Source organism: Ostrea edulis, chromosome 3 (genome assembly GCF_947568905.1).
Source record: "Ostrea edulis chromosome 3, xbOstEdul1.1, whole genome shotgun sequence".
Taxonomy (NCBI): Eukaryota; Metazoa; Mollusca; class Bivalvia; order Ostreida; family Ostreidae; genus Ostrea; species Ostrea edulis.
The window spans coordinates 7,562,406-7,589,581 of NC_079166.1; the positions used below are offsets into that span (position 1 = coordinate 7,562,406).

General features: G+C 34.2%; 1 pseudogene; it reads right to left on the bottom strand.

Annotated features, from left to right (window-relative positions):
• Positions 1-2,334: 2,334 nt before the first annotated feature.
• On the bottom strand, positions 2,335-26,473 carry LOC125674539 (uncharacterized; annotated as a pseudogene).
• Positions 26,474-27,176: the final 703 nt, after the last annotated feature.

Here is a 27,176-nt window from a genome sequence, read left to right on the forward strand (position 1 = left end):
ATACCGGTCCAGGTCACGGAGTCGTTTCTCGCCTATGACAGCAGCGAAATTCAGACTAGAATGGAAGATTTCGGACCTGTCAATGAAAATTTCACATCAATTATACGCTACTTACTTCCTCATATTTTAATAATGTTCTTCGTGTAGACGTTACACGACTTATTTTTCCTCAGCAGCATCAACTGTTGACAAGATCTGTCATTTTAATGAATACACTAAATACCCGAAATGTATAAAACTTTAAAGAAGGAGAAAATGGGTAATAATAATCTAAATTAAATAGAATAAACAAAAACAAAAAATTTAAAAAGCCAAGAAATAATGTTCAATTTCCTTCTCTAAGTGCAATATCACAAGAATAATGTTTTGATCAGTTTTAAAGTATTTAAGATTTTAAGTCTATCGGGTATCTAGTGCGCTCCCTCGTGTCATTATGACCACACCCATCGGGCATCTGCAGATAACCAACAATATCATACATGGTAATCCCATTGTACAATGAATATCATGCAAGGTGAAGATAACGAATAGTGATCAATCTCATAACTCCTACAAGCAATACAAAATAGATAGTTGGGCAAACACGGACCCCTGGACACACCAGAGGTGAGATCAGGTGCCTAGGAGGAGTAAGCATCCCCTGTTGACCGGTCACACCCGCCGTGAGCCCCATATTCTGATCAGGTAAACGGAGTTATCCGCAGTCAACTCAGTGTGCCAAGAACGGCTTAACAATCGGTATGAAACACGTCAGACAGCATTTGACCCAATGCGAGGTTGTATTGACGAACTAGATCGTTATAACGACCATAGAATTTGCAAAATGCTGACTTCAATCGAGACTGTTGAAATCCCTGTACCATCAACTTGTTTGTCAGTAGCTTACCTCGATTTAAAATTGACTATACCCAGAACAAGCTCTTGCATATCGAATCAGTTGAGATATATAAACACCATATGCAGGTGATAATGGAATATTGCTACATAAATGTGGGAAGTTGACGATGGAGAAGCTGAAATCATCCCGTTTGTCATACAGTTGAGTTGTCAGTTTGCCGTTAATGTCTACTTTCAATAAAATATCTAAGTATGAAGCAGAAGTGGACGACTCTGTGGTGTCCTTTATTTCGAGCTCACAGGGATATATCAAATCGACATATGAATGAAAGCTATCATTGTTAATAGACAAAACGTCATCGATATATCTAAAAGTCGAATTGAATTTTGAAGTTTTTGAATAAATTCTGCTTCATATGAATATAAAAACAGGTCAGCTAATAAAGGAGCACAATTCGTGCCCATGGGAATTCCAACAGACTGTTGGAAGACCTGATCACCAAAGACCACGAACATATTGTCAACGAGGAACTCTAGCATATTTTTTATTTCAACTTCAGAGTACTTGTGCGTGGAATCAGAGTGGTGTTTAACAAAGTAAGTTTTTGAATGACTGATCACTAGATATGAATATTTCCGTTTTCCGTTTTTGTTGAAGAAGCAACTGTCTATGATGTCAAAAAGTCTAGTCTTTAATTTATCGTGATGAATGGTCATGTATAGTGTTGAAAAGTCATAGGTTTTAATGCTATTGATTTGGGGAAAATTCTGTGACTTCAAGTTTACTAAAAATTCTTTTGAATTTTTTAGAATCCACATTTGATTAACACCACTTCTGGCATATGTAGTCGCACAGTAAGTTTGAGGTTTCTCCTTCACAGCTGTTAACATTTTCGTGAGGAGCAAAGATATGGGCTTGGTAGAGGACTTACTGGATCCAGCAATGTATCTTTGTTTGTAAGGGTTTTTATATAGTTTAGGAATCCAGTATAGGTACGGTAACTCATATTCATTCGACCCACTGACTGGAATATTAAATGTGTCTAAAACTGAAGCATGGTTTTGAAGAATTTCGTCTTTTGAAAGGGCAGTTGGAGTATAAGTATGATTACCAAAAGTGGAATTAATGCCAAGTTCGTTTAAAATACAGTTGTATATATTGCCTTACAAACAAAGACAATATTGTTACTAGCTTTGTCAGCTGGAACCAAAACATAGTCCTCATGTAACCTATCTAATTCTTTTATCACTTCTGGTTTACTAAACACAGAAGGATAGATGGTACGTACTTTGGTTTTCATGTGTCTAATGCGGGATTTTAATATCCCTCGTATGCTTTTAACCCATTCTGACAATGTATCAAGTTCTTCTTTTTCATATTTAGCCCATCGTCTGACGTAATCTTCGACAGAACTCATAATAGAGATGAAGTTCTGTCGCCAATTAAAAGACCGAGGTTCTCTGTATTTAGGACCTTTAAGAATAAGTGATTTGAGATATGTTTTTTTAAATATTTATTCAAAATAAAAAAGAATGCCTATTGAATATTAAAGAATCATCAAGACAAACATAAAACAATCACGATTGTTCAGCAAGAGACCGACAGGCCTTATCGGTCATCTGAGTATTACTTGTAGTTAAAAGTAAATCTAAGCTTAATTCTAATATTCAGCAGTAGTAAAAAGCAAGATGTGTTTCTTAAAACACAAATGCCCCCAAACGTGCCCATACTGTTGAAAGACTATATCTAAACCTATGAATATTGTGGATCCACCCGAGTCACAGAACTCTGGGGATTGCAAAATTCACAATTTCGGTATATCCCTTTCTGGTTTTTTTCTAAATACATGTATGCAATTAGTCTTCATAGAGTTTCAGCAAAATTGAAGACGAAGTCTTTCAAATGATAAAGACATTTAATCACTAGGACCATGTTGGCCCAACCCCTGATACCAAACTCCCTACCAGTGGGATTCCATGAAACTTACAATTTTGGTAGAGTGCTACCTGCTCCATCTAAATATCTATTTAATTTCAATTTAGTATCAATAGCATTTAAAAGACGATGTTATTTAAATACTTTACACAAACACTATATACTAGTATACAAAGTTTGGCATTTCTCTTAAATCAAAACCTCTACAGTACCCTGGGGATAAAAAAATATACAATTTTAGTAGAGGCCTTCCTACTCTACATGATTATGCATTAAGCTTTTTTGAAGGATGCGAGGTTGAAGAGAAGATTTTTGAAAATTGGTTAATTTTTAGCAGTTTAGTTCTGCTGCTAAGGTCACAGGGGTGCAGGAGTCCTAAAACTTATGTCCCACTTGTCCTAAAGATCCTTCATACCAAATTTGAAAAGAATTGGAATATAATTTATCGAGAAGGTTTTAAAAATGTTCAATTGTTATAATACAATGCACAATAGACAACACACAATGACAGACACAGACCAACAGCAATAGATCATCTGAGCAAATCATGTGACTTAAAAAAGATTGGTGAACAACATTGCAATGTTGACTTGCATCCAACATATTGTTTTGATATTTGCAAAATTACAAAGGGAGGTGACATTAAGCAGCATCATGAGTCTCAAATAACCTGACTTGAATAACTTCAGCCAATCAAAAGTCATGTTAGTCATTTCTGTGGAATCACACGGGGGACATACATACATGTACATATCAGTATGGTGCATCGCGATACAGTAGTTTTATAAAGACAGGCAGGCCATGATGAAATCTGAATGGTTCCAGAGAGTTACAATACTTCTGCAGGACAACAAGAAGCACAACTAATATATGTATTGTGACTGGTGATTTAGCCATTCTGGAAAAGTTAGTTTTGTTTCAGCCAATCAAACAGCTTGGAAGTCCTATTGAAATTTGGATGACTTCAAAGAGCAATGTTGCAACATTTATGCAACACCATTAGAAGAATTTGTACCAACTATGGTGACTAGGTATAGGGACGTTTGGGAGAAAATAATTACTGCAAGTTCAACGTTGCAACTACTACTTGTATTCCATAGTTTTCACCATAATTTCTACTTTGAAATAATATTGCATAACAACTTGCACATGCATGTATTGTATTTATCATGTTAAATCTTAATCAGAACTACATGACACTTAATAATCTGAGAGTAAGTTAAAACACAGGCAAAGAGGCATGATATTCAACTCTTTCTGAAAGTTATAGTGCATCAATATAGCATATTACATGAATTACAATTAATATGCAAATTTGTAAGGCTGATAATAAAGTTTATGTGATGTATTGAAATGCTTAACACAGATCTAAATTGGAATTGTTCATGATACATCAAAATATACAATACAATGTATATATCAAGTAAATAACAAAAATAAAAGTGATATACATTTTGTATTGAATATATATAAAATATTTCCTGTATATAGTATTATATTTGCTTTGGTTTTCAATTCACAAATTTTGCTGATGAATAAAATTCAGAAATTAGCACTATACCAAAATCATTATGACCTGCATTTTTATGCAGCATAGGAATAAGAACCATAACATCAAATATGAGTTAAAACACAGTTATACATTAGTCCATCTAATTTCAACAAAAACCCCAAGGTTGTGAAGCTCAAATAATCAAAATAGCTAATGAACCACTTAACAAACACTAAAATATTTAAATATTAAAATTGTTAGATGGCTAAGATACCAATAAAACAATAAATCAATACAATAAAACAATAAAACTCTAAACCTACACTTAGAAACCAAAGTTAGTGAATGGGCAAAGATTCTAAGACACAAAGAGTATCATTAAACAGTACTGTTCAATCTCATGTATATTGCAATAAATGTATAGCACATATTCATTCCATATGGAAATCAAACACTCAGAAATATACAATACTGTAGATCCCGAAATATACGTGAGGAGTTTATTATCACATAATCTCGCAACTGGCATCACATGCAAAATAAAATTATTCTCTTTTATTTTTCTGTTGTTCAAATACATGTGAGAACTCTTGATTAACAGACCACACATGAATTCCTGTCCATGCAACTTGACATATACAAGTCATTTTGTCATATTATGCACTTAAGGGCTATTTGCTCTTACACCAAAATCAGCATTCACTCTATTGTTTCATAAGTAAGTGTAAGAAGAATCCCAATAACTTAGTTGTAATTTTGATATTTAAAACTTTGATAAAAAAAATTGATAAAAATTTGATTTAAAAGATTGGTGTAAAACCAGAATTAAGACATCATAAACATGCTGTTGTGCTGATATTAAGGAGATTTTGCCATAAAATTACTATTTTTGACACAGTTTATTGAGTGCTAGCATGGACAAATTTCGTATTCACACCATTAATGTATCTCTCTAGTACACTAATATGATAGAAGAATATTGTTTGTCCAGTGCTGCATGCACTCTTTCTGTCTTCCAAACAAAAACGAAACTATATCCACCATTTTATCTAACCCTTAGTGAAATTGAAAAATTGTCGCATTTTTTATGTGTGAGCTCCAATTAACTGTAAATTTTAAAAGAAAAAAAGTGAAACTGTGCATAGTAAATGATCTGTTCATAAAATAAAAAAAGATTTAATCTTTCTTTAAAGCTTCAAAATCATAAGCTTTATGGGGTCAAGAAAGCTGTTAGTAGTCATAATCCTTTGCTGATAAAACAAAAAAATTCAGGTCGAGTCTATAATGAACTCATATTATTCAACAAAAACACTCAACAGTTAATACATGTACAGTATTCAGATCACAGATTTCTGGCATATCAAACAAGAAAACAAAAATAAACTCATTGCAATGGTTTTCATTCAGAAAATGTGATGATGTAAAAAAAAAAAAAAAAAAAAAAATTCCCACACAAAAGCCATTCAGGCAATGCATAAAAACCATGCATCCTAAATCTTTTTTTTTATTATTTTTCTTTTTAAATCATATTATGATATGTATTATCTGAAAGTCTTGGTGACTTTAAACATTAATTTGCCTAATCCTGTAACAACATTAATTTGCCAAGTACAAATTGCTTGATGGATCCATACAGGTAATTTAACAAAGACACCATTGAGGGCACATATTCTAAGTTGTTTTGGCTAACTCTGCAGAATCTTCTCCATTCGAGCAAATTCCTAGAAATAAAACGATGATGAAATAACATTCACAAAAACATATATTCTGTAGGATGCTGTCTCAAATGTTAGGTATCTTTAAAACCCAAGATAGGTCAATTCCTCTGTCTTTGCTGGAATACACATTAATGGAAAATAGATGATTAAGATTCGAAAAATGAGAGGAATATTTACCTTGTTTACAACTCTCCTAAATTAACTAAACTACAAAACACTAACAAGATTAACTAAACTACAAAACACTGACAAGATTAACTAAACTACAAAACACTGACAAGATTAACTAAACTACAAAACACTGACAAGATTATCTAAACTACAAAACACTGACAAGATTAACTAAACTACAAAACACTGACAAGATTAACTAAACTACAAAACACTGGCAAGATTAATTAAACTACAAAACACTGACAAGATGTATCAAATTAACTAAACTCCAAAACACTGACAAGATTAACTAAACTACAAAACACTGACAAGATTAACTAAACTACAAAACACTGACAAGATGTATCAAATTAACTAAACTCCAAAACACTGACAAGATTAACTAAACTACAAAACACTGACAAGATTAACTAAACTCCAAAACACTGACAAGATTAACTAAACTACAAAACACTGACAAGATGTATCAAATTAACTAAACTCCAAAACACTGACAAGATTAACTAAACTACAAAACACTGACAAGATTAACTAAACTACAAAACACTGACAAGATGTATCAAATTAACTAAACTCCAAAACACTGACAAGATGTATCAAATTAAATAAACTACAAAACACTGACAAGATTAACTAAACAACAAAACACTGACAAGATGTATCAAATTAAGTAAACTACAAAACACTGCCAAGATTAACTAAACTACAAAACACTGACAAGATTAACTAAACTCCAAAACACTGACAAGATTATCTAAACTACAAAACACTGACAAGATTATCTAAACTACAAAACACTGACAAGATTAACTAAACTACAAAACACTGACAAGATTATCTAAACTACAAAACACTGACAAGATTAACTAAACTACAAAACACTGACAAGATTAATTAAACTACAAAACACTGACAAGATGTATCAAATTAACTAAACTACAAAACACTGACAAGATTAACTAAACTACAAAACACTGACAAGATTAACTAAACTACAAAACACTGACAAGATTAACTAAACTACAAAACACTGACAAGATTAACTAAACTACAAAACACTGACAAGATTATCTAAACTACAAAACACTGACAAGATGTATCAAATTAACTAAACTACAAAACACTGACAAGATTAACTAAACTACAAAACACTGACAAGATTAACTAAACTACAAAACACTGACAAGATTAACTAAACTACAAAACACTGACAAGATTATCTAAACTACAAAACACTGACAAGATTATCTAAACTACAAAACACTGACAAGATGTATCAAATTAACTAAACTCCAAAACACTGACAAGATGTAGCACCCCATCATGAATGTTCTTACAGTTATCTATCTTATTCTTTCTAAGATTGATTGATTGATTAATTAAATATTATTTAACGTCCCTCTTGAGAATAAGAACATCCACAAAAGTTTGAATGATATGGGGTTGATATTTCATTGGAAATAAGGAATGCAAATAAAACTAAAATTCAGCCTGCTATCAATAGAAGGAACTGGAGCTGTAATTTATGAAAATTGTTTCCATATATTTTGTACCTGAGAGCTAAAACTTAGACCAAGACTTTCTGAGAAATGGCCCCCAAACAGCGAAATTTAGGCATAACACAATTATTGCTCATCACATAACATTCAATGGTCCATAACAAGTTACAATGTATTTCTGCCCTTGGTTACAGTGAGCTAGAAAGTTTAACAAGAGTTTATAGAAGACAATATAGATCACTGAGAAGCATGACTCGACTTAACATATCTGTCTGGTTCAAAAGGTTTAGACTTTTGAAAAGTAGGTCAAAGTTCAAGGTCACTATGTCAACATTTTCAGTATCCTATAAAAGGCCATGTCATGAGGCATCTATGTGTGAAATATCAAATCCCTATTCTCCTTGGTTCAAAAGGCATAATCAAGGTTAAAGTTTTCGAAAATTAGGTCAAATCCCAAAGTAAAGGTCAATTATTAGGTCAAAAGTCTTGATGCAAAATGAAAGATCTGCAAATCTGATATAGCAAATCCCTAACCCCCCTCCCGACTAAAAAGGACAGAGCCATGGTTACAGTATTTTTTAAAGTGTGATGCCAACACCAAGGTTACAACAATAGCTCTTCAAACATTTGCCCTGGTGAGCTACTAAAACCACTGGAATTGAAAAACGTAGCTTTCTTTCTGTTGTTATATGCATTAAATTTGTTACAAAGAGTTGTGTGACACATATTTGATAGTATGTAACATATCCAACTCTTCACCACCTTTTGTTTAAATCAAAGGTCTGAAGCACCTGAGAGTTGACTCACACCATTGTCAACAAGAGGATACGTAATCCTCAATGAGGAAGATAGTAATCCAGGATGAAGACTAGTGTGCATGTACTTCTTTTAGCAGGATTTATACTTTAGTGCATGTGCATTTTGCCTGACTAAAATTGACTAAGTCATGATCACTGACAAAATTTAAATTACATATCCAACATGGATGTAAAGAGACATTGATAATCCATGATTGTGATAAACAATACATGATATACCAATGCTCGGAATTTAAAGGAAAATAGTTACATGTATAAAGTATCTTTAGAGGCAGTCTGACAGTGCATATGTTAGATTGTGACATATATGCTTGGGTTCATCATTGACAATATATTCGTAGTCTTTGGTAATCAAGTCTTCTAACAGTCTGTTGGAATTCCCATGGGCACGAATTGTGCTCCTTTGTTATCTGACCTGTTTTAAAATTATGAAGCAGAATTTATTCAAAAACTTCTACACCAGAAGGAACAAAAGGTTCATGGGCTACATCACTCACCTTGGACCATATATATTTAAAGATTTCCCCTATATATTTGCATGTAAAACTTTGATCCCTATTGTGGCCCCACCCTTCCCCCGGGGGGTGGGTCATGATTTTTACAAACTTGAATCTGTACTATCTCAGGAAGCTTTCATGTAAATTTCCACTTTCCTGGCCACATGGTTCTTGAGAAGATTTTTTTTAAAAAAATTCCTTATAAATTTGTATGTAAATCTTTGATCGCCTATAATAATTGTGCCTCATCCTACCCCTGGATGTCATGATTTTAACAAACTTGAATCTGCACCGTGTCAAAAAGCTTTCATGTAAATTTGTACTTTTCTGGCGCAGTGGTTCTTGAAGATTTTCAAAGATTTTACCTACATGTATTGACATGTAGGACTTTGATCTCTTATTGTGGCTCCAGTCATGGTTTTAATAAACTTGAATCTGCACTATGTCAGGAAGCTTTCATGTAAATTTCAGCTCTTCTGGCCCAGAGGTTCTGGAGAAGAAGATTTTTAAATGACCCCACCCTATTTCTACAGTTTTGTGATTATCTCCCCTTTGAAGAGAGCATGTCTCTTCAATTGAGCAAACTTGAAAACCCTTCACCCAAGGATGTTTTCTGCCAAGTACCCAAGTTTGGGTGAAATTGGCCCAGTGGTTCTGGAGAAGAAGTTGAAAATGGTATGCCCAGGGGTCTGTGTTTGCCTAACTCTCTTTAGATTTTGTATTGCTAATATAGGAGTTACCCGGTATGAGATTGACCACTTTTCGTTATGTTTGCATTTACTGCTAAAATTACAAAAACCATAGATGAATACTTACCCTCTCTCCTGTTAAGCACCACATTCCACAGCAACATAAGGTGCCAGTTTCCATTAACACATATCCCTGTCTCTCGTACAAGTGCTGGGCTCGGTTACTAGTCGACACCCACAGATAAATACTCTGAAAAACAACAATACCAACAGATATATAGTCTGTAAGACAACAACCATTTACCTTATATAAAATTGTTTCACACTGGCCTATGCATGTATTTTATACATATTAAAATTAGAGATTCTTTTCAATTTTCTCCTCAACCTAATAAAATGTTTACAATTCTGATGACTTCAATTTTAATATCATTTCTGGAATTATATATATCTACACATATTCATTTTCAAGGATAAAAGTCACAAAGTAAGAACAAGGTACGATTGTATACATATAAAGGCCCAAAAAAATGTTTCTCTATAACATGTGTCTGGAATGAACCTTAATCAGCGTTTTAAGAAAGTAAAATATATGCCAGGTATACCATGTCAACAAAATCAGAATGATATTCCTAAATGGATAGCATTATGACATCATGAATAAGACATTTCCCACCTTTTTCTCAAAATAAGCCTGAAAACTGTCAAATGTCATACAGATTACTGCTCAGGAAAAGATGTGCACATTTGTCAAGCAAAATGAAAATAACATATACTGTGTATTATTTTACGATGAAAAACATGCTTGAATATGAATTTGCTCGACGCATGTGCTGAATGTTTTCTGAAAGGAAAACCACCTGAATTTGTGGATATTTTCAATGAAAATGGCGTTTTTGCAATTCTATGCCAACTTTAAGCTCTCATAACACAAATCATTTGTCTGATCAAACTGAGCAAATTTTGGGTTTGTTAATCTATTCTTTATTTGAATGCAAGGGTTTGAGCTCCAAGTGAAATCATCGATATTTTGGGCCAGATGACCTTAAAAACTGTACCTACTTCTTTACCAAAAATAGATCTGCATTTTTTCCAATTCCTCCACCAAACAGTTCAATTACATGCAAATTTTATATGTATCAAGCCATTTAGAATCCTACTTACCCGACATTGTTTTTTTTTTGGCGTCTATTTCCGCCATTTCTAGCAGAACCTTCCCTATGCCTTTTCCTCGAAATCTGGCATCTACTCCAATATGGTCTACATAGGCCTTTCCATGTGGAATATCAAATTCCGTTGTTCCACAGCTAAAACAGCAAAGCCTGGGGAAAAAAATAACAAATTAAGGAATTTTGATGTACATTTACCACAAAAGTTGAGAATGTGTATTTTAATTCATGAAAGTCAGAAATCATGTATAGAACCATAAATAAAGCGGATTACTTCTTAATTTCTGCAAATTCAACAACTTTTATTTGATGCAAGGTTGATTTATGGCCATAAACAAATTTTTAAAATATACGGCCCCAATTTTATAATCATCAAAGACAAAAATTGTCAATCATTATTTAGTACCCCAGATCTTGTCTATCCTGAAATGAGTACCATGCAGTTTTTATATGTCCATCATGAGACAGGACATATCATGTTATGGTGCTGTCTGTTTGTGTGTGTCTGTCTGTCCGTCGCGTTTTCCGGATTTTTTTCTATTACGGAAACATGCAAGACTCAAGAAGCATAAGAGTGAGTTTGAATTTCATCTGCATTAGTGCAATTTGACCTACATGTACTTTAGGGCTAATAGTAGGTCAAACAGTTTTACGGACATTTTTCCATTACAGATACAGATATTGTCCAGAAATTTAGTCACAAGCTTCCTCTCAGAGTAATACAAATTCACATTGTATTTCAGATGGATTGGTCCATCCTTGACCTACTTTCAGGCTAAAAATAGGTCACATATTTTTCCAAACTTTTTTTCATAAGGATATAGATATTCCCTGAAATTTAGTCGCAAGCTTCCTTTCTGAGGAATACAAATTCATTTTGGATTTCAGCTGGATTTGTCGGTCCTTAACCTATTTTCGGGCTACAAGTAGGTCAGTCTTTTTTCATTATGGATACAAATATTGCCCTGAAATTTAGTCACAAGCTTCATCTTGTCACTTGTATGGTACTCATTTCAGGATAGACAAGATCTGGAGTACTAAATAATGATTGACAAGTCACAAGATCCCGAGAGGATCCAGGTTGAAATAGATCCTCTGGGGTCCTCAGTACCCCCTTGCTTGCCGTAAGAGGTGACTAAATGGGGCAGTCCTTCAATGAGACTGCAAAAACTGAGGCCCCATATCACAGCAGATGTGGCAAGATAAAGATCCCTCCCTGCTCAAAGGCCCTAAGCACTGGGCATAGGCCTAACTTTTGTAGCCTTCGTTGGCAATGACGACGTCTCCATATAAGTGAAAAATTCTGGGGAGGGGTGGGGGGGGGACGTTAATCAATATTCAATCAATCAATCAATCCTCTCTGAGAGGAATACAAGTTCAGTTTGCATTTCAGCTGAATATATTTGTCCCTTTGTGTGTTAGTTCAAGGTCATTTCTACTATAAAAAAAATTCCAAAACAGATACATATACAGCATTGAAATTTGGTCACAATTTCTTCCTCAAAAAGTGTAAAAATGTGTTTGCATTTTGGTTCTATTAGTGTACCATGACCTACTTTCAGGCTAAAAGGTCTGAATTTTTTTTTTACGAATAATGATATCGCCCTGAAATTTATAGTCACAAATTTCCTCTCAGAGGAATACAATTTCAGTTAGGGCTATTCCAGAAATAAATACATGGGGGGGGGGGGGGGGGGGGGGGGGGTCGGGAGGCACCTTTTGTATATACCAAGCACCCATTAAAAAAAATAAAAAATTACCCCATGACCCCCATCAAATTGATAAACTCATTTTACAATGACCCATCTAATTAAAAAAAAACTAACCAGACCCACCACAAAAATATTTTTAACAAGAGGCCCAAGGGCCTAGAATCGCTCTTCTGATAAATTGTACAACCCAACCATTTCTATTCTTAGCCTCTTAGTATTCTAAATCTTTAGTTAAATCCTAAGAATTCAAAAAAGTAGGTCAATGTGACCTACTTTTTGGTTTACACATTTTGAGAACCCAAGGAATATCAACTGACAAAGTTTGATGATTTTAAGCCAATTAGTATCTGAATATTGAAATATAGCTGTCAAATTCCAATCGTAGGTCATGATGACCTACTTTTTGGTCAGCGAACTCCGAACATGCAAGACCCATCAACTGACAAATTTTGATGACTGTAGGTCAAATAGTATCTGAAATATATAAATATAGCCGTCAAATTCCAAAAGTAGGTCAAGGTGACCTACTTTTTCATCAACACCCTTCAAACATGCAAGACCCAACAACTGACAAAGTTTGATGACTGTAGGTCAAATAGTATCTGAATTATATAAATATAGCCGTCCAATTCCAAAAGTAGGTCAAGGTGACCTACTTTTTGGTCGACACCCTCTGAACATGCAAGACGCATCAACTGACAAAGTTTGATGACTGTAGGTCAAATAGTATCTGAAATATATAAATATAGCCGTCAAATTCCAAAAGTAGGTCAAGGTGACCTACTTTTTGGTCGACACAAACCGAAGACTGAAGATGCATCAACTGACAAAGTTTGATGATCCTAGGTTATATAGTGCCCAAAATATGCATCTAAAATTGAAAATGTGAAATTCGAATATCTGCAAAATTCAAAAAGTAGGTCACTGTGACCTACTTTTTTATAAATATGTTTCAAGGCCTCAAGATGCATCAACTTACAAGATTTGATGATTCTAAACCTCTCGTTATTTGAAATAACAACTTAAAATATATCTATAAATGATAAGCCATAAAATTCAGAAGTAGGTCACGGTGACCTATTTTTCAGTTGACGCATTTCAAGGTCCCATGATCCACCAACTGACAAGTTTTGATGATCATAGGCTTCAAAGTGTCCAAGATATGCATCAAAATTAATTTTAAAATAAATACCTGCAAAATTCAAAATGTAGGTCACCGTGACCTACTTTTGAGACAACTTGACACAAGGTCCTAAGATGCATCAACTGTCAAAATTTGATGATCCTAGTCCTTATAATGACTAAAATATCAAAGATTTAAGGAAATATAAATTTAGGTCAACTTTGAAGTAACCTTAAGACCACGCCCTTTGCACTAGGGTAATCCCTTGAACAATTTTTAATCTACAACATATCCTCATCCTTATGTGTAAGTTTGGTGATAATCTGCCCAGTGGTTCTTGAGAAGAAGATTTTTTAGCAACCACTACTTTTGTTTGTATTTTCCCAATTATCTCCCCTTGTTAAAGGGTCACATCCCTCTATTTAGTATGTATGAAAGCCCTTGGGCCAATGATACCCTGTAACAAATTTGAAAAAAATTGGCCAAGGGGTTCTTGAGTTATAGCCCTTTTTCTAAAAAGTTTACGCACACCGCACACCGCACAAATGGCCATACCATTAGCTCTTTGAGCCTTTGGCTCAGAAGAGCTAAAAATGAAAACGGTACAAATCTCGCGAAGTTTTCGGGACAAACATTCTAGTCAATGACGCGGTAATGCCTGTGCGACATTGTATCACAGTAGTTCTGAAGAAACGATGTCACATCAACAATCAAAGGCATCTATGGCGGGAATGTTGGAAAGATTGGGAGTCCAAACGATGCTATTATCATGAAATTGGTATGGATATGTTTTTCCACGAATCGTTCGTCTTCTAATGGAGCCCGAGCCCGGAGGCCTCTATATCACCATCACACTGACTGATAAATATAACGCATCGGTACCCTCGTATAAATCAACTAAGGTTTGCCTATTTTTATTAGAAAACAGAATTCCTATTGGTTTCAAAATATTCCCAAAATCAATGCACTGTAAACTGTAATAATCTACAGAACAGAGTTCGCTGCCATCACGTCCAAAAGGACCCTACTAAACGCGCCTCTAATTTGAAGAGTGCCGTAATGGAAAGTTATGCGCTGCAAAGAGCGACAACTCGAATAGTTCTATGTTACTTCCGATTTCCGATTTCGAAAGCACGTTTTCAATTTTTCCTCCGACGTTTTGTAACCAACACAACAAGAGCGACAATAAAAATATTCTGAAAACTCAACATCCACGTGGCACAAAATAAAACAATAGAAACTACCCACTACCCATAATAAATATTTTTTTAACAGTCCAACCACGGACCAAATAAAATATGAAAAAAATACGACCACCCACACAAAAAAATATCATTTGCCCCCCCCCCCCCCCCCCCCCCCCCCCCCCCCCCCCCCCCCCCCCCCCCCCCCCATTTGATCATTTCTGGAACAGCCCTTATCATTTCAGCTGGATTGGTGCATCATGACCTACTTTAGAGGTAGAAGTATGTCAAACCCTTTTCCAGATTTCTTTTTTCATTATGGATAAAGGTATTGTCTTATAAATTTTGTCACAACCTCCCTCTCAGAGATATCCACAATTATATCACATTTCAACTTTCAACAGTTCACACGTCACATGGATTGGTGCACCATGACCTACTTTAAGGGTTTTTTTTTTCTATTCAGAATGAGTGTGGTATCAATGCAGAGTGCATAATATGCTTACAGTTGAATTTCACTTCACGAGAGGCGTACGTTGTACTGTTTGCGGTACTCTTGTTAACACGACACAGCCCATGATCACAAAAAGGTCAATAAGTTGATAAAAATTCTGAATTTCCTTTTTTGGACAAAAATTTATGAACTTGAAGGCAGTTATTTAAGGAAATATGATTAACAAAAAGCCCTATTTTAAAGTCAATGAGATAATTTAGTTACCTGAGAAACAGAAATGTAATATTCACAGAGCTCAGAAAGCAAGGTGGACATTATACCGTGTACATGTAGCTATAGGTTAAGCTAAAGCATCATATTGACACAGAAATTGTCAATAATTACTGTTATATGTCTGAATGATTAGAGCCAATGAAATTATACTTTACAGATGATCATCCTTGTTTACAGTTAAAGTGCAAGACTGATTAGAGACACAAGTTTCTGTTTATCATGAGGAAGAGAATATAACAAACAATGATCACAATTCCTATAAAGAACAAAAAATTAAGAGTAGGACAAACACAGACCTCAGGACACATTATATGTGGAATCAGGTGTATAGGAGGAGTAAGCGTCACAGCTGACACATCTTGTAGTCAAAATCAGCATGTAAATAGTGGCCTTATAATTGGAATAAAACATGTCAGATAGGTTGTATTTGCAAATTAGATCATTAAGATGAACATAGAATAATTTATTTCAGAAATGCTGCCTTTAAACAAGACTGTTGAAACCCCTATAATGTGAATCTATTTGTCAGTAGCTTGCCCCAATTTAAAAATTGATCATAAGCAGAACATACTCTCATGTATGAAAACTGAATTAATTTAACAATGGAGAAGATGAAGTCATCCTGTTTGTCATACAGTCAAGTTGTTAGTTTACCATTAACATCTATGTTCAACATAATTAAGCAGATGTGAAACAAGAGGCCCATGGGCCACATCGCTCACCTGAGTCACCTTGGCCCATATCTGAAGACTTTCCATATATATTTGCATGTAAAACCTTAGTCCCTATTATGGCCCAAACTACCCTTTACAAACTTGAATCTACACTATGTCAGAAAGCTTTCATGTGAATGTCAACTTCTTTGGCCCAATGGTTCTTGAGAACAAGATTTTTAAAGCTTTTTCCTATATTTGTATGTAAAACTTTGAACCCCCCCCCCCACTTGTGGCCCCATCCTACCCCCCGGGGGCCATGATTTAAACAAACTTGAATCTGCACTATGTCAGAAAGTTTTCTTGTAAATATCAGCTTTTCTGACTCAGTGGTTATTGAGAAAAAGATTTTAACTATATATTTGTATGTAAAACTTTGATCCCCCTTGTGGCCCCATCCTACCCCCGGGGGCCATGATTTGAACAAACTTGAATCTGCATTATGTCAGGAAGCTTTCATGTAAATCTCAGCTTTTCTGGCTTAGTGGTTCTTTGAGGATAAGATTTTTAAAGTTTTTCCCTATATATTTGTATGTAAAACTTTGATCCCCCCTTGTGGCCCCATCCTACCACCGGGGGCCATGATTTGAACAAACTTGAATCTGCACTATGTCAGAAAGTTTTCATGTAAAAATCAGCTTTTCTGGCTCAGTGGTTCTTGAGAAAAAGATTTTTAAAGATTTTTGCTATATATTTGTATGTAAAACCTTGATCCCCTATTGTGGCCCCATCCAACCCCCAGAGCCCATGATTTGAACAAACGTGAATCTGCATTATGTCAGAAAGCTTTCATGTAAATCTCAGCTTTTCTGGCTTAGTGGTTCTTGAGAAGAAGATTTTTAAAGTTTTTCCCTATGTATTTGTGTGTAAAACTTTGATCCCCCTTTGGGGCCCCATCTTATCCCCGAGGGCCATGATTTGAACAAACTTGAATCTGCACTATGTCAGAAAGTTTTCATGTAAAAATCAGCTTTTCTGGCTCAGTGGTTCTTGAGAAGAAGATTTTAAAAGATTTTTCTTATATATTTGTATGTAAAATTTGATCCCCTAATGTGGCCCCATCCAACCCCAGGGGCCCATGATTTCAACAAACTTGAATCTGCATTATGTCAGGAAGCTTTCATGTAAATCTCAGCTTTTCTGGCTTAGTGGTTCTTTGAGAAGAAGATTTTTAAAGTTTTTCCCTATATATTTGTATGTAAAACTTTGATCCCCCCTTGTAGCCCCATCCTACCACCGGGGGCCATGATTTGTACAAACTTGAATCTGCAATATGTCAGGAAGCTTTCAGGTAAATTTCAGCTCTTCTGGACCAGTGGTTCTTGAGAAGAAGATTTTTAAATGACCCCACCCTATTTTTGCATTTTTGTAATTATCTCCCCTTTGAAAGGGACATGGCCCTTCATTTGAACAAACTTGAAACCCTTCTACCAAGGATGCTTTTGGCCATGTTTGGTTGAAATTGGCCCAGTGGTTCTGGAGAAGAAGTCGAAAATGTGAAAAGTTTAACAGACAGACGGACAGACAGACAGATAGACAGACAGACGATGGACAAAAAGCGATCAGAAAAGTTCACTTGAGCTTTCAGCTCAGGTGAGATAAAAAAATTATTTCTAGTTCACTGGGATAATACTAGTATGTTGAGTAGACATATGAATGAAAGTGAATATTTCTAATAAATAGAACAGTCAATATGAAAAATGTAGTATGTGTTTATAATCTACTGAAAATAAACAATTTATGAAAGCTTTAACCTCATGTATCTTTACATGTAACATTCTGTTCTGGAGAGCTAAATAGACTGATTGATTGATTGATTGATTGATGGATGTTTTCCGCCACGCTCAACAATTTTTCAGTTATATGGAGGCGCCCAGTTTTTATTGGTGGAGGAGAGAACCCAGATACAATGTACCTGGGAAGAGACTACCGACCTTCCAAAAGTAAACTGGGAAACTTTCTCACTTACCGGCACGAGCGAGATTCAAACCCGCGCCGGAGCTAAATAGATACTTAAATCAAGCCTGTTAAAACATCCTTACCCACACTGATCACAGCAAGACATATTGTTCAGGTCCTCATCCCGGTCTCTGTTTAAAAAGAATGTAACAAATATCAGCATTCATACACATCAAATGAAATACATGTATCTTTTATCTTGAAATTAGATAATATACATGTCATAAATGCTTCAACATGCAGATTGTGCTTTTTTTTTCTTTTTTTTTTTTGCTTGGTATCAAGTTTAACTTATTTCTTAATTTATATTACTGAAATTTTATATGAATCCCCTTATAAGGTATGTGTACAGAAAATCAAATGACTTTTGCTTAGGGAAGTTAGCTACTGAGCTTTTGAGCACAACTGTGCAGGATGCTGCAACTATAAGTATTTACTGGTTCAATACTGATCCCATTAGTGCAAACATATCACACATCTAGTACTGAACCCAATCCAGTTGAAAATTTTTGTGTCAATTTAAATTTTGAAAGGGTTTGACAGTGACTATATTTTAGGGCAGAAGGATTCATTAATCAAAAGTTCTAATTCTGCATGATATTACAGTTTCTGTTTCATCCAATGTATCGTCTATATATGTACTCCTATACATGTATTTCAGTTTTATAATTTATAATAGTTGAGACTTAGAACTAGCTCAAATGCTGTAATCTAGCTATTAAATTTGGTAGAAAAAAAAATCCAAACAGAACACTGATTCTTAAAAAAGTTTTAATTAATTTACTCGAAATTTGGTATAAAAACTCAGTATTTTCACCAAGAATTAAATTTTTTTTTATCACTAACCACCACTTTTTTTAGTTCCATTTTAAATGTTAAGACAAAACCTTGAAAATCATGTGAAATTTTAGAAATTGACATTACATCTATATCCTTTTAAATTCTCAAATTTAATATCATGAATTTTTCTGTATATCAAGTGCAAAAATGTTATCATATATTTCCATTTACTAGTATCATTTTTTTATCTGTATTATTTGAAGACATTAAGTAAGAATTTATTTGTGTTGCTTATGCTGTGTTGACACCAACAGTCAAATGAAGTTTAAATGAATAAATCCTAAGTCAATTTTAAGTGTGCAAAAATGTCATGTTTAGAACACTGTAACTCAATAACAATCATTGTGACCCCAATTTTTCATTGAATTTCGAAATCAAAAATACACTTCCTAAAAATTTGATATTACTCCAAACCTCAGGTACGAACCTCTTTAACCATTAAAAAGTGTCTTTCTATTTACTATCATTGTAGTGTAGAAAGCTGGTGAGGTTTATCATAATCATCAGATAAATGATAATGTGTGCAGGATATACTTGAGAATATGAAGTTCGATCACAAACGTATAAATATCAAACATACTTTATATGTACTTTTAGAATACAACTTGAATCTCAAATGTACTCTGAATTAAAAAAAAAAACCTGCCTTAAGCACTTATACATCACTATTACATCCTGTGAAACTGATCCAAACTGGGGTAGCTATTTAAATGATCTAACACTTAATTACATAGTTAAAGGAAACTTAATTAGACAAGTTAAGGTAATTCCACCCTTCTAGAATGATACATGTAGGATCAATCTTATATGTGATTGTTGATTCTTCAAATAATATATCTTAGTAACAAATAAAAATGATAAAATAAGTACATGTATGTTGCGCCTTTAATGAAATTTTTTATCAATTAGCACACATATACCTGCTATCAACGTCAGAAAATTGCAATTTTCCTTAAACAGCATTATCAAAATTTATCAAAAACTAGTTATAACGATATAATAGTATTCATATGATGCCAATTTCATGAAACTGTTTCTTTAAAAAATATGCAAAGTGTTTGTGAGAAATAAAGGAAATACAATATCACATAATTAACTTGATAATTAACTTAATAATTTAATGAACACAGAGTTATTGCCCTTGGATTCAATATTTTGAATCACATAATTGATTATTCATCTATAACTTAGACCTTTGAAATATTTTATGGTTAACAAGATTTTTTACAATAACTATTGAAAAAGACTACAACAAAATTTATGTTCCTGTCATGCATAAATCTTATTAAATCATTGATTTTGCTAAATTTTATGACATCACAGGAGGGTAGAAATACCTTAATTAAGCTTTATATTTCAAGCCTATATATATATATATATATATATATACACAACTGTCAACAGCATAAATAATTGTCTATATTTCTATGATCAATTTATACAACTGTCAACAGTATCAATAATTGTCTATGATTCTATGATCAATTTATACAACTGTCAACAGCTTAAATAATTGTCTATAATTCTATGATCAATTTGAAATAAGAATGCTCCACTGAATATATCAGATGTTTCACAATTTCTTTGTTTTGAAAAAAGACACATCAAAGGTGAATAAAACGAACAGTGATCAATCTCATATCTCATATAAACAATACAAAATAGACAGTTGATAAAACACGGACCCCTGGACACACCAGAGGTGTGATCAGGTGCCTAGGAGGAGTAAGCATCCACTATCGAATGGTCACACCCGCCATGAACCCTATATCCTGATCAGGTAAACGGAGTTATCCGCCGTCAAATTCAGTGTGTCAAGAACGGCAATCGGTGTAAAACGGCTTAACTGATCAGGTACATATAAAAGGTTACAACAAAAAATTAACAGGTAAGGTAATAAAGATGTTTAAAAAATTAACAGGTAAGGTAATAAAGATGTTTAAAAAATTAACAGGTAAGGTGATAAAGATGTTTAAAAAATTAACAGGTAAGGTGATAAAGATGTTTAAAAGATTGTTCATTTTTAAATATCCTTTTAAAAGTACTCAGCATTTTTAAATGATTTTTCTGGGTTGGAATTGTCTTCTTCCTTTGTAGTGTAATTTAGAAATGAGGATGTTTACATGACAAAACTTTTCAACTTAAAATCATTAAAGGTTAGGTATCCAGAACTGGTAAAATTAACTAACTGATCTTACAACTTAATTATTTTAACAAGTAGAACCTCTAATGCACACCTTCGTTGAGAGTGCCTGGTGATGGTCATTTTTACTTTTTCTTCACCTTTAACTTTGACTTTCTGAAAATGATTCACAAAGGACAGACAGAAATATGGGGCAATTCCTATATTCTCTACTCCAAACTTAAAAAAGGGAAAGGAATGGAAGCACAATAATGACTCTTGGGTCAGTTTACACCAATCCTCCTTAAATTGCTTTAACTTTGTTCAAATGGAAATTAATATTTACGGAAACAGATCCTTGTCTCCATGGTAACGTAAAACACATGAGCCCACACTCTGTCCATTATACTCTGCAATGAAGTCTCTCTCATAATACAAAGGCTGTCTTCCTCTCTGACTTCTTGCATAGTACGCTTTCATGGCAGGTAAACTATGAGAAAAAATTGTAAAACTCATTGGTTTCAAAGTTGCACTTTTAAAATGATATATCATATACAGTGATCCCCCGTTATAACGCAAACATTTGTACCTCAGCAATTTTGGCATTTATAATGGGGTTGGCATAATATCGGGGGAGGGGGGTATGTGTACAGTTGTCATAAGAAATCAAATAAATTTTATCTACTACATCAATGTGCTTTGAATGCCTGGATAATCCTGGCATACAGTGGTCGTAAATGACTCATAATGCTAGGGGTATTTAATGTTTTTGTTTTATATCCAACACGCTTAGATTTCGGTGTGTCTGCCAGACTCAGATTTCAAAAACAACACTGCATATTTGAACTCAGTTGATTATAATTTATGTAACTTATCCGCTCCAAACTTTGATACCTGGAGGACTAACGGTGATGATTGGGTTAAGCCTGCTCACTAATTTTCCTGCCTTTGATTGGCGATAATTAGTGGGGGTGATTATAACGGTAAATAAGATGGCGGATGGCGGTATGTGAGGGGTGGCGTTATAACAGGGTTTTACATAGTGAGGACAATGGGACTTTGAACTTCTTTGGCGATATGTGGGGATGACATTGTAACGGGGGCAATATAGCAGGGGATCACTGTATATGAATTTGATTAATATTTTTCAATATTTACATTTTACGATGTTTTATCCTTTGATATTTCAGACTACCAAGTAAGAGCCAATTCCTCATGATTGTGAACAACGTGCGTAACAATTTTGGTATGTATTGTACAATTATATTTTAACGGCTAGAAACCCTACAGAAAAAACAGTAAAAAGTAAATACAATAGGCCCATGAGCCACATCGCTTACCTGAGTCACCTTGGCCCATATCTAAAGATTTTCCATATATATTCACCTGTAAAACTTTCATCCCCATTGTCATGACTGTGTACCCCAGCTACCTCTGGGGACCATGATTTCACAAAACTTGAATCTTCACTATGTCAGGAAGCTTTCATGTAAATTTGTACATTCCTAACCAGTGGTTTTTTAAAAGATTTTTTAAAGATTTTCCCTTCAAAGTTGTATGTAAAACTTTGATCCCCTATTGTGGTCCCATCCTACCCCTAGGGGTCATGATTTTCACAAACTTTAATCTGCGCTATGTCAGGAAGCTTTCATGTAAATTGCAACTCTTCTGGCCCAGTGGTTCTTGAGAAGATGTTTAAATGACTCCACCCCATTTTTGCATTTTTGTAATTATCTCCCCTTTGAATGGGACATGGCCCTTCATTTGAACAAACTGGAAAGCGGTTAGCCCTTCATCCAAGGATGCTTTGTGGCCTGGTGGTTCTGGAGAAAAAGGTGAAAATGTGAAAAGTTTACCCCAACACCGACAGACAAGGGACAAATTTTTATCAGAAAAGCTAACTTAAAGCTTCGGCTCAGCTGAGCTAATAAAAAATAAATTTCATTTCTGAAAAGTTCATGAAAGTATGAACAGCAAATCTTCATGACAGCATAATTTTCAAAAAGCATATTAATACTTCTTGAAGTATGCTGACATAACGCATCACAAGGCATACCCACGTGTAATGAGATAAACATAGCTTGTTCATGTCAAACCAAATTTCTTTAATAAATATGGAAACTCTAGTCTTGCTTATCATGAACTAATCTTAATTAACATGATCAATCTTTCTCTTCATTAACCACTAATCTTAATTAACATGATCAATCTTTCTCTTCATTAACCACTAATCTTAATTAACATGATCAAGCTTTCTCTTCATTAACCACCATTGTCTTAATGCTTGAACATGATAGATCTTTTTTATTGACTAATTACCTTATAAACATGATAAATCTTGCTTTACATTAAATGATTACTATACCAAATCAAAACAAAGTGAATACCAACATGTCAAACTACTAAAATAAAAAAATACCCAAGGTCCTATGAATACACACCTTTGTCTACTAGTACAATGAACAAATTTTGCTTCAAAGGCATCTACTATTATCCTGCCTGTGAACTCAGCATCCTTTTCTGTATCTTGTAGATTTCTTATTATAATCGGACCACTTGAATGGAGAATCGGATCAGTAGGCATCTCATAAATTGCAGCTGGTACATATAATGGCTGCTGAGTCACTGTTGCCATGGCTTTAATGGACCACTACATTAACAGTAAAAGCATCATCAAAAACAAGATGCCCATGGGCCACATCACTCACCTGAGTCATCTTGGCTCATATTTAAAGATGAGCTCAGGTGAGCTAAAAACATAAAGCAAATATATTTACAAAGACAATTACACTGTACATCAATAGAAAATCATGTGGTAAATTATGGCACAGGCCACAATTTTATAAAGAATTATGAGAATATTCACCATGACACAAAACACTACATTGTAAGTAATTAATTGTTGATATAAGCTTTCATGCTCAGTGTGTGACTAAATAAGATTTGTCAGCCAAAATTTTGGTAACTAAGTTTTTCACCATTTAGCCAACATTTCAAATGATTTTCTCACCTCATGATAATGAGTATGGGGTCTGATTTTAACCAGACTGAAATGCCTAAACACATGTAGTAAGATAGTACTGTAGGTCTTTGCTCATCCCATTAGGCACATGTTTTAACATATCATTTATCATCATAAACATTATTATAGTATACACCTATTTATTGGCTATGAGGACAAATTTAGTAAGTTTATTGTCCCCCAAGACAGCAACTATTTCCCGAGGCACAGCCTATTATTGTCCGAATAGTCAGTAAATAGGTGTTTTATTATACCAAAGTAGACTTTACTTATGTCGGACATACCAAAGTGAAGTAAATTAACATTCGACATTAGACTAGATGGAATCGACCGAGGTGATCCGAGTGGTAACCTAATTAGAGTTATCAGACTTTGACGTCAAAGAAAAGAAAACGCAGGAAAATATAGCATCTGTTAAATAGTTTCGAGACTATTTCCCTAGGGTGAGATAGTTCACAAACTATTTAATGGCTAGCATTATCTACAAGAAATGGCAAATTTATTCACCTAACATTTATATAGCAAAAACATTCTGAGGTATGATAATGTTGTATACAGTATATGTAACCTTGCTCCCTATAAATACAACACACTTAAACAGGTCCAAAGACTATTTCTACCTACGTAGCTAGTAATAGCTATAGGTATTTAAACCTACTTAAAGTAGCTACTTTTACCTACTTTTACCTGTTTTTAATAATATAAATAAATCATAATTAAGGCGCATCTTTTAAACAGGTCAGTCGTTTTATGTATCATGTTGTGCATGTGCACGGCAAAATTCAGAGTGTAAATTTAATACTTTACGAGGATGGAGAATGCAGTGGAAGTGCATGAAAATTCACCCCAAAAACCTATAATGTAAAAATGTATGAAGGTAAATTTTAAAATCAATACAGATTTATAAGACATTCTAGACTTTTTATCACATAGCTTTGATCCTAAGTTCCTATAAAATGGAACTGGCTGCTGTTATTGATGCAAATTTGAAAGGTTAGAAAGTAATCATTTATTGTCCAATATTTTTGTCAGTGTAAGTGAATCAAGAAATTTGGAACACACCATATTGAGCCGTTCCTACGTTTGGCCACGAGATGCAAGTATAGGGAAAAGTAGGTAAAAATAGCTACATGTACCTCCAGTGGAGTAGGTTTAAATACCTCCATAGCTATAAGGCCAAGTAAAATTAATTAGTAGATTATCATTCAAACTTCACAAAAAAATGGGGTCGGTGGGAGGATTTTATTTTTTATTTTTCGCCATGGTATTCTTGACCTCGAAAATGCCTTCTCTCATTGAGAAAAGGCTTTATAAATCATAACTACATGTGTATTTGGGTTTCTAAAAGGCAAAGTAAAACAAAGTATGTTTACGATACCGGACCGGACATAAAAATATCCGGAAATCGTAATTTTGAAAAATAAAAAAAATTGGGGCGGGGCGATTTTCGAGGGGTGGGCGGGAATGATAATCTGCTAATTAATTTTACTTGGTCTAAGTAGCAATGTAGGTAGAAATAGTCTTTGGACTGGACCTGTTAAATAAGTCAGCAGGCACTGACATTTATCTAGGTTTCCATCACTTTTACAGCTAATGCCCCTTTACTTGTAATATGATTGTTTCTTATTCTACAATTCAAAATAACTTTTGTACTACACCATAACGTGACAGTGATTTTAATGTACAAGCATTTTTAAAATCTTACTTAGTTTGCATATACAGCGTTTGATTAAAGGAAAGTAGTCCACCCAGATTTTCTAATCTGTTTACATATTCCATGTATGTTTTACAACAAGGATACAAACCTGTCAAGTTCAAATAGCTACATCATATACAGTTACGATGGCCCATTTACAGATCACCCAACCAGAAATTGGGACGCGTATTTCGAAATTACACAGAGCGAGCACGGCGGTCTCGAGCGTACTATCAATGGCACAATCAAAGGCACTTGTAAAAAATAGTTATATCATACAGTAATACTGAGTATCTATCAGTTTATACGAGGCAATTCTAGGCCTACTGACTAGATCTGTATATGTTTTGTTTACATTAAATACCTAGTCACATCGAAATCTATATATATACAGTACTTTTTAACAATACAACGCAACTCTTGAACGAACCTTTTACCTGTTTGTCCCCTTTTTTTTAATTGGAGCGTGGGGCCTGGGCGGTGACGGGTAGCGGAATCATTCAAACTAACCAACTGGTATTGCCAATCACAACAATTAACACAGGAACTACCGTAATGTATATAAATCAAAAACCCTAAACCAATCCATTTTATTTTCCCGAATTTTATTTTGTATCAGTCCATACAAGTGAAACGTTGAATGTCCTTTATATATAAAGGTGATAGACATGCAAAAGAATATTACTAAAAGTAATAAAAAATTTCTATAGTTTAACAAATAATAATTCAAAAATTGTGTGGGTTTTTTTTTTGAGAATGATAATTATGTTGATAACTTTATAGTGGATATCACGGTTGATTTTTAATCAATACATGTATTTAAAAAACGAGAAACGGTGCATTATATAATACACAAATACGAGTGCACATGTTACAGGTTTTTTGTACGTAGGCCTATATCAATCAAGTTTGTCCCGCCCTGAAGTTGGAAGATCAGGACTTCTGCTCTACATGACTGATTTAGTCATATATAGTACAGTGTTTCTTACTTACAGATGTGCGGTTGTGAAGAAGCTTTTTTTTTTTAATTTCTGGCAGATAATTTTTGTCCCACCCCTAAAGCCTCGGGGTTGCAGAAGTCTTGAAATTTACAATGTACCTGCCCCTAGCTTGTCCGAAAGATTTTTTTTTCTAATGAAGAAAAAGGAGAGAGAGAGAGAGAGAGAGAGAGAGAGAGAGAGAGAGAGAGAATTACATCCTAAAATCCATACCAGCCCGAGTGGCCCCATATCTTATAAATTTTTACCAG